The following is an 11,767-nucleotide window of genomic DNA, read 5'->3' as shown; positions in this document are numbered from 1 at the left end:
AGTGATGAACGTGTGTTAAAACCTTCAGCTCAGCAAGAAATTCTTTCGATGCTTGCATATCCATCTTCTTGATTGCAGCTGTCTGAAAAGATAGTAGCTAGGTGGAGGAAAGAGTGAGTTGATTAATCGCGGAAGGGGTTAGATTCAAGCAATTTAATCCTGTTATGAATGGCACTTAGCCGGTGGATGTTTCTCTCCAGGAGATTTCCTTGTTTCTTTCTTCTACATTTATTAATGATGAATCAATGATTGATAAGATCATGACAACGAACCTCGCCTCTTAGGAGGTCGCTCCCATCCTCTCCAAGGATGTAGGATTAATAATCAGCTGTTTCTGGGAGTAATGATACCTCAACCTTCCTTCTTGTTTGAAGAGTGTGTTTGACATTGCGGTAGTTGTTGTGGTTGTGATTTGAAAAAAGTTGTTTTATAAAAAATACTTTTAGTTGAGGTTGGTTTGAAAAAATAGGTGTTTGGTTAAAACTGTGGTTGAAATTAAGGTTGAATAAAAAGTAGTTTAATGTATTTGGTTAAAAATGCTTTTAAAATTGAGGTTATAAAATAATTTTAAAAAATATATATTAATATTGATGATTTTTAATTTAAATATTATGGATTTAACTATTGCTATTATATTTATAAAATAAATCATACTTTATATAAAATATTTTTTATTATTCCAAGAAACCATCTATAATTCCATTACCTACAAAATACATCCGACAAAAACTACAATTTTCATAATTTTTTAGCATATAATAAAATTAGATAAAATATTATAATGTATAAAATTCATTCTGAACTAGTTTTTTTTAAAAAAAAAAATGTTAAAAAAATTTGCACACTAAATAAATAAATAAAAAAAAAAAGTGTCCACGCAGTGCAAGTGAACAGTGCAAGAGAATTGCACTGTTCACTTAAAAATAGTGAACAGTGCAATTCCTTGCACTGTTCACGTTAATTGCACTGTTCAATGAACAGTGCAATTAACGTGAACAGTAGAAAAAGCAACGAATTCTTGCTTCTCAAATGTTGCGTTTCCAATGCAGAAAAAAGGTGGGTTCCAATGAACAGTACGCCTCAGTTTTCTTTAACCAAATGGCTGCAACTGCGTTTTTAATAAAACGCAGCCGCAGCCGCAGCCAAACGGGTTCGAAATCCAAAATAAAAACCAATTGTCCACTTGGCCTGGACTTTGAAGGCTAGGAGGAGAAGAACACAAGAGGCTAATGATTGAATTTGAGTTTATTTTTCTTACACTCGGCCTAGATTAAGAGCAATATGTCAGCTAAATCAAGTTAGATAATAGTGGACAAAACTATGTTGTAGTAAATTTAATCTAGATGGTCAAAAATGACAATCACCATGTAGATACCAGCTACCTTCAAATTGCTACATACCATTATTCTTCGCAATTGAAACTTTGATTTTTAATGCTTTTATTTTGTGTATAAATAAACAACTAAATTTATGTTATTTTGTGTAGAAAATAAAAGAAAAAAACACTAAAGAAAAGAAAATGATGAAAGTTAGAAAGTTTGCAATTTATATAAACTGTTTTATCTTCCTTGAGTGCTTTAAAACTATCACCGGTTGTCTCTTCCACCAGCAAGCCCATGGTCCACGGTTTAGGGCAGTTCTGGTGGGTTGATACCGGGGCTCATTAAGGATTTTGGCCCGACACAATCCTCTCTTGCGTATTTATTGTTTTCAAATTCTTCCTTGGCCACTTCCACAGTTTCTCAATTAAATTTCAAGAACTCCATGTCCAATCCATTTCATTCTCTTTCGTTGTAGATTGGTCCCGTTATCAAGGGAGGGAGAAAACAATTTTGAAAGCAATCAGGCAACCAAATCCCATCCTTCATCAACTTGTTCAATCTGCTTCTAAATTCTAAACGTGCTCTCTTAATTCGATATGTTCTTATACATTTTCTACTATTCACTCACGTTTAACTATTTTATATACTCATACACGTTCGAGCAAACTTCTTAGAGGCTCGTATGATATAGAAATACTAAAATAGGAGCAGAAAATGCGAAAAGAATCCTGAGAACTACGTAGTTCTTAAGTATACTCCTACAACCTCCCGGATTTTTCAATGACCCTAACAACACGAAATCAGATACGATTTCATGAAGAAGAAGAAGATAGACAAGAGCTAATGCTCTAAAGGTGCCGGAGTATGAGACACCAACAAATATACAGTGCTATAAACATGTACACAGAAACACAAAATCTTATCTTCTTGGCCTGATTCAAGATCTGTGTTCAAGATTGAAAAGCCCCGTCCGATTTCCCCGTAAGTAAATATCCCTGCCATAGGCGGAGGCATGCCAAAGGCTAGGGTGGGCTTTAGCCTAGGTCAAGATTTTATCAATATTTTTTTAACTAGTTTTATGTAAAAACAATTTATAATTCTCAATTAAGTTATCAAAAAATTCTGAAAATTTACATGGAGCCTTCTAATATGATATTTTAGCTTGGGTTAAAATTTCAGAATTTTTAGAGAAATTTAGAAATTTGATGAAAAATCACAATTTGATCAGTTTTACGTTATTAGATGTAATTTTCAATCCGACCATCAGATTGAGTTGAAATTTTACGAGGATCTTAAAATATATTGAATAAAATCTAGTTAAGATTTTAGAATGAACGGAGCCTAACAAAAAAAGAATCGTCAAATAAAAGCAAAATGACTCATTAAGAGTAAAATGGTTATTTGTCATTAAAAAATAAAACAAATAAGCTCCTCCTTCCTTTTATATGTTGCCGACTGAGCAGAAGTAGAATAGAAGAAGAAAGAAAAGAAAAGGCGAGAGAGAAATATAAAAAATTAAGGGAAAAACATTAAAAAATTCCAAGGAAAAAAAAATAAAAAGTGAGAAAATAACCTTGTAAACTAACAAAGTCCAACTTATAAAATATTAATCCAGGGAAGAATCAAGTGAACTTTGTTTTTCAGTTGACATGAGATTGTTATTTATCCCTGTTGACAATATCGATTCAGATTCAATTATAGATGAATTATATTTCACCGAAGGACTTTAATAGTGAGTTTATTTTTACTTTTGCTTTAATTTTATGTACTTTCAAATTTATTTTTTAATATTTTGGATAGTATATTTGAATTAAAACTGTACATAATTAATAATCGATCTTAAAAAGCTCAGGATAAAAAAAATTCCTGCTCCTGCCAATGGGACCCCAGGAAAGTTATCCAAGAATGGTGAGCTATCAACATTGCTGTGCCCAAAGAATGACTCACCACGGCCCCAACAAGCGAAAACAAAACCTCCAAGCTGCATGAAGCTGGCAGCTTCTGCTTCAGGTTTCTGAAATTCTTGGAGATATTACTACATGAAGATAATGCGGCGCTTGGATCTGAATGGTAAAGATGAAAGTAGTCTCCAGTTTTTATGCCAACTCCATCCACAAAAAGGTGTTCTTCATCTCCACTGTTGACAAGCAACTATCTCAATGAGAAGAGAATCTTTGAAAATGGTGTTAAATCAAACAGAGCAAAAAAGCTTCTAAATTAATTTATGGCTATGGTAATGACAAATACCACTGATCAACCCTTATGTTTAATGGGGTGATCAAGACGGAAAATATCCGTAACTTCTGCAATTTTTCAAGCTTTGCACATTCTTTGGAGTACATGGAAAACTTCTGCATGAAAAATACAAGGCTAAGATAGAAGATGAGAGTTCAACCACTCACCCCATAACTTCATGGAAAGCTAGAGATCTCATCTGTCTTGGCTTCTCTGGCCCAACAAAGCATTTTCTTTGTTCAGAAACTCCAATGAACAGTTTAGTTTGGTTCCCCAACTGTAACATATTAAATTATAATTCAGAAAAGAGAGAAATACAATAGAAAACTAACAACAACGAAAGGATATACTGAATTAATTAAGAATCAAGATAGGACAGAAGTGGCTTGCAACATGCACGAATCGGACGTGGTCTGGAACAAGCCAGGAGATTCCATCATCTTCGACAAGTAAATTTCTCTCTCCCTCTAAATGTTGACATAAGCCAATGCCATGATACTAGATTTAGATCCTCTTATATTCTAAGAAATATGAATGTCCTGACCGGTGCAGAGAGGCAAATTGCCCAGTTTTGGGTGCATATGCCATAATACCAAGCTTAAATTGGATTGGAAAGTTGTTTTGTAATTTAAAATTCTTCTACTCTGCAGGTTAGTAGCAACAGATTTTAGAGTGATAATGGAAGATGAAAACCAAGTGGAGGTATCCTTCACCAAAACATGGGATCATACAATAGGACACTAATTAGTAGACAGCTCAAGAACTTGATGTTCATATATAGTAGCAGAAGTGGCTTGCAACATGCACGAATGAAGGAGAGTGGCAGAGAATTTACATTATGTGTTATTGTCTTTAGACAGTATAGAATTTGCATTATACAGTACATTTTATCTCGAATTTAATATATTAAAGTGATCAAATTTTATTTTATTAAGTTATGATAAATGTTCATTTCAATCCTCAATTTTTTCAAAATTTGCATTTTTATTTTTAATTATTATTTATTTTACAGTTCGACGGAGAGATAAATGAGGGGAGAGAAAGCAGAGCTATGGCTGGCACATCGTTTTGTTTTGTTGTATGAAAAAAAAAAAAAAAAAAGAGGAAAGAGGGATGCATTTTAATTTTTGATGAAGGAAGAAGAAAAGCAAATTCAAAATCAAGGGGCCTAATTACAAAATCTTTAAATGAAGGAACTGTTTTTCTTCCTTTCAAAACTGATAGGGACTAAACTATACAATGTTCCCAAAAAATCCTGTCTACAAATCATTTTTCCTTGGGAAAACACCAGATGCCTAAAGCATGGTTTTCCAAAAGACTAGATATCATACCTCATTGTTGATGTCATCTATAATCCTCTGACCACCTAGAATCTCTTGTCCTCCTTCTCTTCTGACAGTAAGCCATGTACTAAGACCTGTCTCAGATTCAATCTCATTGGCAGAAACTGCCTTGAACCTTGGACCTATTGTAGAAACACCACTTGATAATGCAGAATGGAAATGGATTTCCCCTGTGCCTGCCATTAAGACAGATTGATCAGGATCAAGAAAAGTCAAGTACATTGTCTATCTATTTTAGTTGCAAGAACATGGATGAATAGAGTTAAAATACCAGAAGGCCTGTTTTGATCCCTTGCAAATACAAGAGCGACTGCATCAGAAAAATATTGATCGACGCTCCCATAATAGACATTTCTTGACTCTATGCCACTTCTGTACAGGAATTGAGCTCTCTCGTCGCCGACAACAATTGTTTCCCTCGACATGGCATGATCTGCAACACACAATGCATTATCAACTTCAAGAAGCAATATAGTAGATTGATGCGCGACAGTTTATCCTGTCTGGCAAATATTTTAAAAATATAGGCCAAGGACTCTGGTCAGTTTTTTCGCTCTATAGCAGCACAAAAGTTCTCATTACAGCTTTGCAATCACAAAAATCCAGGCCAAGGGTTCCAGTTGAGAAAAACTCACCCAGCTTTTCCATTACAGGTTTCTGGTCAGTTTTTTCGCTCTGTATCAGCACGAATTAAAGTCACATCTTAGCAAGAAACTTTCTGAAGAAATACAAGGATATTTGCAAGAAAATATGAAAAAAATTAGCTTACTCCAAACATTATAATCAGACTCGGTGATGTGGAATCAGATACTGAAGCTGCAAAATTCATAATATCCATCACGAACTTATCAACCATTGCCACTCCCCGTGCCTGATGTTACCATTTCAGAAAAAATACTCAAGATTAATTAGCTTATTGTCAACAAATACATGAAGGTCCATGTACTTTCTTCAATTAATACTTTTATGGCTCACCGAATATGCAATTTAAGATTTTTTTCAAGGTTTTAACAGTAAGGATATTACCGGACCACCTTTTGCACCCTAAGATTAGAAGACTTCTCGAGCCGATCTTAAACAAGCCATCCAAACTTAGAATTTGAGACAGAAAAGATAGAGATAGTGAGGACATATGAGACATGTCCTCCTGTCTTTCCTGTTTTGAAATGACAGAATTCACTTCAAAACTGTACTAGAAACAGATTTATTTTATGTCTGTTTCTATCCTTCCAACCAAACATGTTTCTATCCTTTTTGTGTTTGTCTACTCTATCCTTGGATACTAACAGCTAAGAGCATCATCTTTTAAACGAAGGTTAATTGGTTGCATAATTTGTTACCTTTCTTGGTCGTAGCAGCGGGATGGCATCAACTTTTAGTCCTGGTAAAAATCCCACAGCCAACATGATACCAAAGCTTGAGTTTGATGCACCATCAACCCAAAAATCTTCTATCATAACCTACATATTTTTTAAAAGAAGCCAATAAAGCATTCTTTCATGTCTCTTAGAAAGAACAAATGCAAGCAATTAAAAGAATGTTACAGAGCTGACCTCTTTATATTCATCAGTAACAGCATCTCTTCCCATGATTCCACCAGCACAAGACACAATAATTGGAGTTTTGGAACCAAGTTTTGCTGCTAACTATAACACAAACCGTACGGGCAATCCGACGTTAACTTAACAAAAACACCAAAAAAAGAGAAGAAAATCCACAAGAACATGTTTGATATTGCAGTTAATGTTCAATCTTACAAAATCGAGTATTCCACTCAAATCAACCCCACTCCCAATAACATTTGCAATGGCAAACTGGGGTCTAATTGGCTCGGAGAGAACCTTATTGACAACCTCTTCTAATGCAACCTGTGAATTTGACCATCATCAGAAAACACAAAAACTCTATTCAAGTTAGAGACTGAACAGTAAAGTGATGGCTTTTCTGTTGGTTTTTTTGAAGACCCAACAAACCTTTTGGACTGGATTCAGAGAAAAAGCGGAGGCAAGCTTTGGTTTATAGAGGATTTGATTGCAATTTCGGTTCCATGATTTGCTTACACAAGCTGCTGATGCAAAGGATAAAGCTGGTATTCGTTTGAGTATGTTTTGGAAAAGGTCTTCGTTTATTGACGCAAAGCCTGTCATGGGCGTTTTAGCTTCTTTTGGTTTTTCCTCCATTGTTGTTGATATCATAATTCTGCAACTTTTGCTTGACCTGAGAGCGGTTTATGGAGAGACCAGCAAAAAAATCAACTTGATATGGGACCCAATATTTTAGGCATATTTCATTTCCGAAAGGAAAATTTCATCGAAAGGAAAATTTCATGGAAAGGACTTGGAATTAAGAAAGCTCAGGAGACTTAAGTCAACATGCGTTAATGTAAGACTGCATGAAGTCATTTCCAAACTCTTTTTTTCCTATGCTATAAAGAAGAGGTTGAATTCAGTGCATCATTTTCAAGATTCAATCTGGTTCTAAAATGAAAGCCTCAAGTTCAAGTTCACACGAAAGAAATTTTATAGGTATTTGATTAAATAAAGAATTGTGCATTAAATGAATCAAAAAAGAAAATATATTTATTTTTCTATTAATTCCATATAGACAGTCTTACGATGATGAGATAAATTCAGAGAAAACTTTTTTTTTTTAAGGTAAAAGATATTGACACAACCAAATCAACAAAAAAAAAAATAAAAAGCAATAAAAAAATAAAAGTTCTGCCGAAATAATTCTTAAAAATTTAGAGCTTTAATTCATATTTTATTACTGAATATTTTTTAAAAATATTTTTTTTCTATAGATTTACAATTCATTAGATATTCTAACAAGTAAAAAAATTAGGATCCATGGTTTGGGTAATGCTGACCACACATCTCCATTTGGTTTTTATGTTCTATTTTTTGCTCTTAATTATTGATCTCTAACATCAGATTTTTTTTTTCTCTAAAATGTGCCCAAATCCCATGATTAAATCATCACATGGCGTCCACATTACAGCTTTACGAATCTTAGAGGTCAGCATATTAACTGCGGTCCTTCACATTTGCGTTGTTTATCCAAAATGCTAAGCAAACAATGATCTAAATCATGGCATGTTGGTGTAGGTTCGATCTGCATACCGTAAGAAAGATTTTGGAGGGGACAACTTTAAGAGAGTGTTAGTCAAGGTCAGAATTCAGTTTGTTTCTGATGCTTCTCATTGATAAATCATAATGGATGATTTTTTTGTCTCATCTTTTTGTGGCTGTGTTGCTTCCTTTTGCTACTTTTTACAGATGGCTGATGTGAGATTATGTTGTAGAAACAAGGCATACAGTAGAAAACGAGAAATGATCAATCTATATATGCACCAGCACTTGTGTGTCTGAATCGATCCGATGTTCTGGCCTTGTCACACCATCATAACTGTGTTATGCAACAGAAATGTCCTTCCGATTCAAGCTGTTTTCACCATTCTCAAATGGTTAAAGTCCCATAGCTCAGTCACAGAATGAAGCGTTTGAGGCCAAATTATTGTGATATATAAACGTTTAATGAAGATTACACTAAAGATGTTTTTATTGTATTGCTTTCTAGTGTTCCATCTGTGTAAAATGTAGACAGTTTATTGGTTTTTAGTTTCATATTACAAGGAAATTTGAAAACAATATGTAGAAAGTTACAGGAATACCGTGTAATAACATCACTGTCCGAGGTCGAATCCAGAACAAGTATGGCATCTTTGCGAGCCTTGTGTGATCAATGCTCATCCAATACCATAAATTGAGCTAGCTGTCCACTTTCCTTGAACACGTTTCTAGTATCTACAGTGCAAGATATTGCCAAACTGGAACCAAAATTATTATACTGCATTTTTACCCTCAAAGCTAAGCTGTGGTGGTTCTCCTCAGGTTCCTTTCTGTGCCTGCAAACAATAGCCAAATCAGAGGTCGGTAAACAAAATAAAAGGGGATTTTTTGTTTTTTTGAAATATGCAGTGTCCAATCGAAAATGAAGAATCATACTATGCATGGAAAACATGTTACCATGATATAGTGGCGAATATCACTTGAAGCATGTATATGCCCAGTGCTGAAATATGATTGAGCATATTGTTCTATGCACTCCACCCTGCAAGTCATTTTCAATAATGAATGTCATTTGTGTGTGGTTGAAACTTTAGTGGAATAAAAAATTATCAAGCCACAAATCCATCAAAAAATTGTCCATAATTTTTCAATTCTTTGTTTTTAGCAAAGTTCAATAACGATTTGAGAAGAGTCAGCAGAAAAAGATTAACTAGGAAAGCTTACTGTTATTGGTTTAATTGAGGGACAGGTCTTCTAGGAAAAAGCTGTCAAATCTTAGATCCAAGGAAGTACAAATATGGATACGGATATGACATGAATACAGATAAGGTTAATATGTCAATTCTAGAAACTCACTTTATTAATTTTGGATACATTATTAGTAGTATTTGACATGATATTTGAAATATTGGTTCAAGTCATGAATGAGTTGATACACGCCTGATTATGACAACGTGAGGGGTTTTGAAGCAATCTGAGCTTCATAGGTTAGATCTAATCAAGACCATGAGTATCGTATTGTGGAAGCAGCCTTTCCTGGTTGAATCGTGCACAATCAGAAAATACTGTTGGTTTATGAAGAGTCACCTGCCTACACGTAGTTCCACCATGATTACCTCCACTTTGACGAATCCTCTCTCTGATCCGGTCTTGCCATCCAATTTAATTCTTTCAACCATCTTGTTAAACATTGAAATGCATAATTTTAGTATAAAAAAGTTTTTCAACTTGGAGATCATTTGTTATAAGCTTTAACTTTCAAGTTCGACTAAACAACATGAAATCCAACAGGAAGCGATGTTCAAACTCTAAATTCTTACAGGCTTCTAAATCGATCCAGAGAAACAATTAAACCAATATATTATTATTGAGAAACCATATTCAGGCCACTAGTAGATGTTGATTCTATAGTGCATTCATTACTAATTTCCAAAATTAAGGTTATACCGCCTCCATTTTGCAAGTGAAAATTTGCCACGAACTAGAGCTTTTCCCTCTCTTCTTCTCTTTACAATCCTGGTACCTAAATATCCACAGAAACCAAAATCCTACTAAATAGTTTCATAAAATGAAGAAAAATAAGCTTTATGCCAACAAACAGAGCTGAGAAATATAAGTACATCTCCAGCATGCCCAATTATTAGACCTCTGTGTCACTTACAGCACATGACCTATCATTTTGATGAAACAAATGGAACAACGTTATGAATTAGGTGTTCCTGACCAAAGAAGAGAAAGTTATAAATTTCAATTAGTATCATACAATGCTTCAAGTGCAGTGCCTCATGAGAATTTGGTCCCTTCCACATTTACAGTTGGAAATATAAACTAGTGAGTGCTTTCAAGCCCTGGCCGGCCACTTTTAATTCGACTTTGAATGTTAAGGTTATTCTTACCTGGCACACAGCCGATTAGAGGGGGGTTCAAGCAGAAAGTAATTCAGCTTTGAACCAGTCCACTCCATCAATTTTTGGATTGTCAGCAAGTTTAGGCATCACTCCATTGCCATTTTTCCCCGGAGCATAGTTCTCCCTACAGGTAAAAGTTGTTATCCAGCTATATAGCAATTTCCCGTAATTGTAAGTTTTTAAACCTGTCGTTATTAGAAACATAATAGATCTCCTTATTAGTCCAAAGGACAATTGGAGAGGTTTGTGCACAGACGCATTAGGAGTTTTTGAGGAAAACAGAGAGCATTCAAGGATCATTTGTATCCATATTTTATATGCTGGGGACTGGAACCTGCAAACTGATTCAATGTTGTTCAAAGAGGATATTGCAGCTTCTTTGGACACAAAGTAACTATTGTTGTAAGACATAAGAGGGGTACAAACTCTATTAGGTACAGTGCTTCAGATCATTCCCTGCAACTCAATTAGAAGCAAGCCATATTTGCATACTCTGTGTATGTGTTTTGTTGTACTAGGAAACCTACTAAAATGCAATTTTTGAGCCTTAAATTAGGTGAAAGAACAAGTTTTAGGCTCTTTGGGATTGCTTCATATAAGAAAATAGCAAAGCAAGATAGTAATAAGGGAAAAAATGATTTGAAAAAATTGAGTTGCTGGGTGACAGGGAATTAGTAGATCTCATATTGTTAGGTCGGTAAAAAATGTAGGAAATTTTATGGTTTTAGAAAAGACTAATTGGTTTGTGTAATGACCTAGGGTGAATGATAGCAAAGAAAAAAAAAGAAACATTTTGGTAAGCAGGCTGTTATTTTAAAGGAATGGTATTCCAGATGACCTACTGGGGAAAAATATTGCAGGTTCCAGACTATTTCATTCTTCGGGGATAAGAACTGCTGAATAATCAAAATTCAAAGAGACAGATAACAAATAGAAACTTACGGAGCAGAATTCAAAAGCATTCTTTCTTCATCAGGTTCAAGTAATTATCCTGAAAGTAGTGGAAAGCCAGATCCACCTGTGTGGTTCCATGTTGTTCAACTTTAGCAATTACTGATTGAGACGCCAACTTAGATTAGCAACCATTGCATGAATCCGGGGATTGGGCTTAGGAGTTTGCAAATTCTTTGTTAGAATAAATGAAAACATGTCACAACTCAAATTAAAATTGCTCATCAAAACAAAAGACTTAATAATTAACCATGGCATTCCAGGTGTCCAGAAAAATGCAAAGATCAGTGCTTAACTTCTTCTTTTCCAATAAAACAACTAATATTCAAAGGACTTTAATCGAGTGAAGAGGGGAGGCTCATACCTTAAAAACAAAATGCTTACGCCAAAAAAAAAATACATTCAATGCTTCAACGAATGAAGCAACAATTCCTCCC

General features: G+C 34.6%; 1 pseudogene; it reads right to left on the bottom strand.

Moving 5' to 3' along the window:
• Positions 1-2,005: 2,005 nt before the first annotated feature.
• LOC118050900 (F-box/LRR-repeat protein At5g63520-like) lies at positions 2,006-7,437 on the bottom strand (annotated as a pseudogene).
• Positions 7,438-11,767: the final 4,330 nt, after the last annotated feature.

Source organism: Populus alba, chromosome 4 (assembly GCF_005239225.2).
Source record: "Populus alba chromosome 4, ASM523922v2, whole genome shotgun sequence".
NCBI lineage: Eukaryota > Viridiplantae > Streptophyta > Magnoliopsida > Malpighiales > Salicaceae > Populus > Populus alba.
This window is presented reverse-complemented; position numbering and strand designations above follow the sequence as displayed.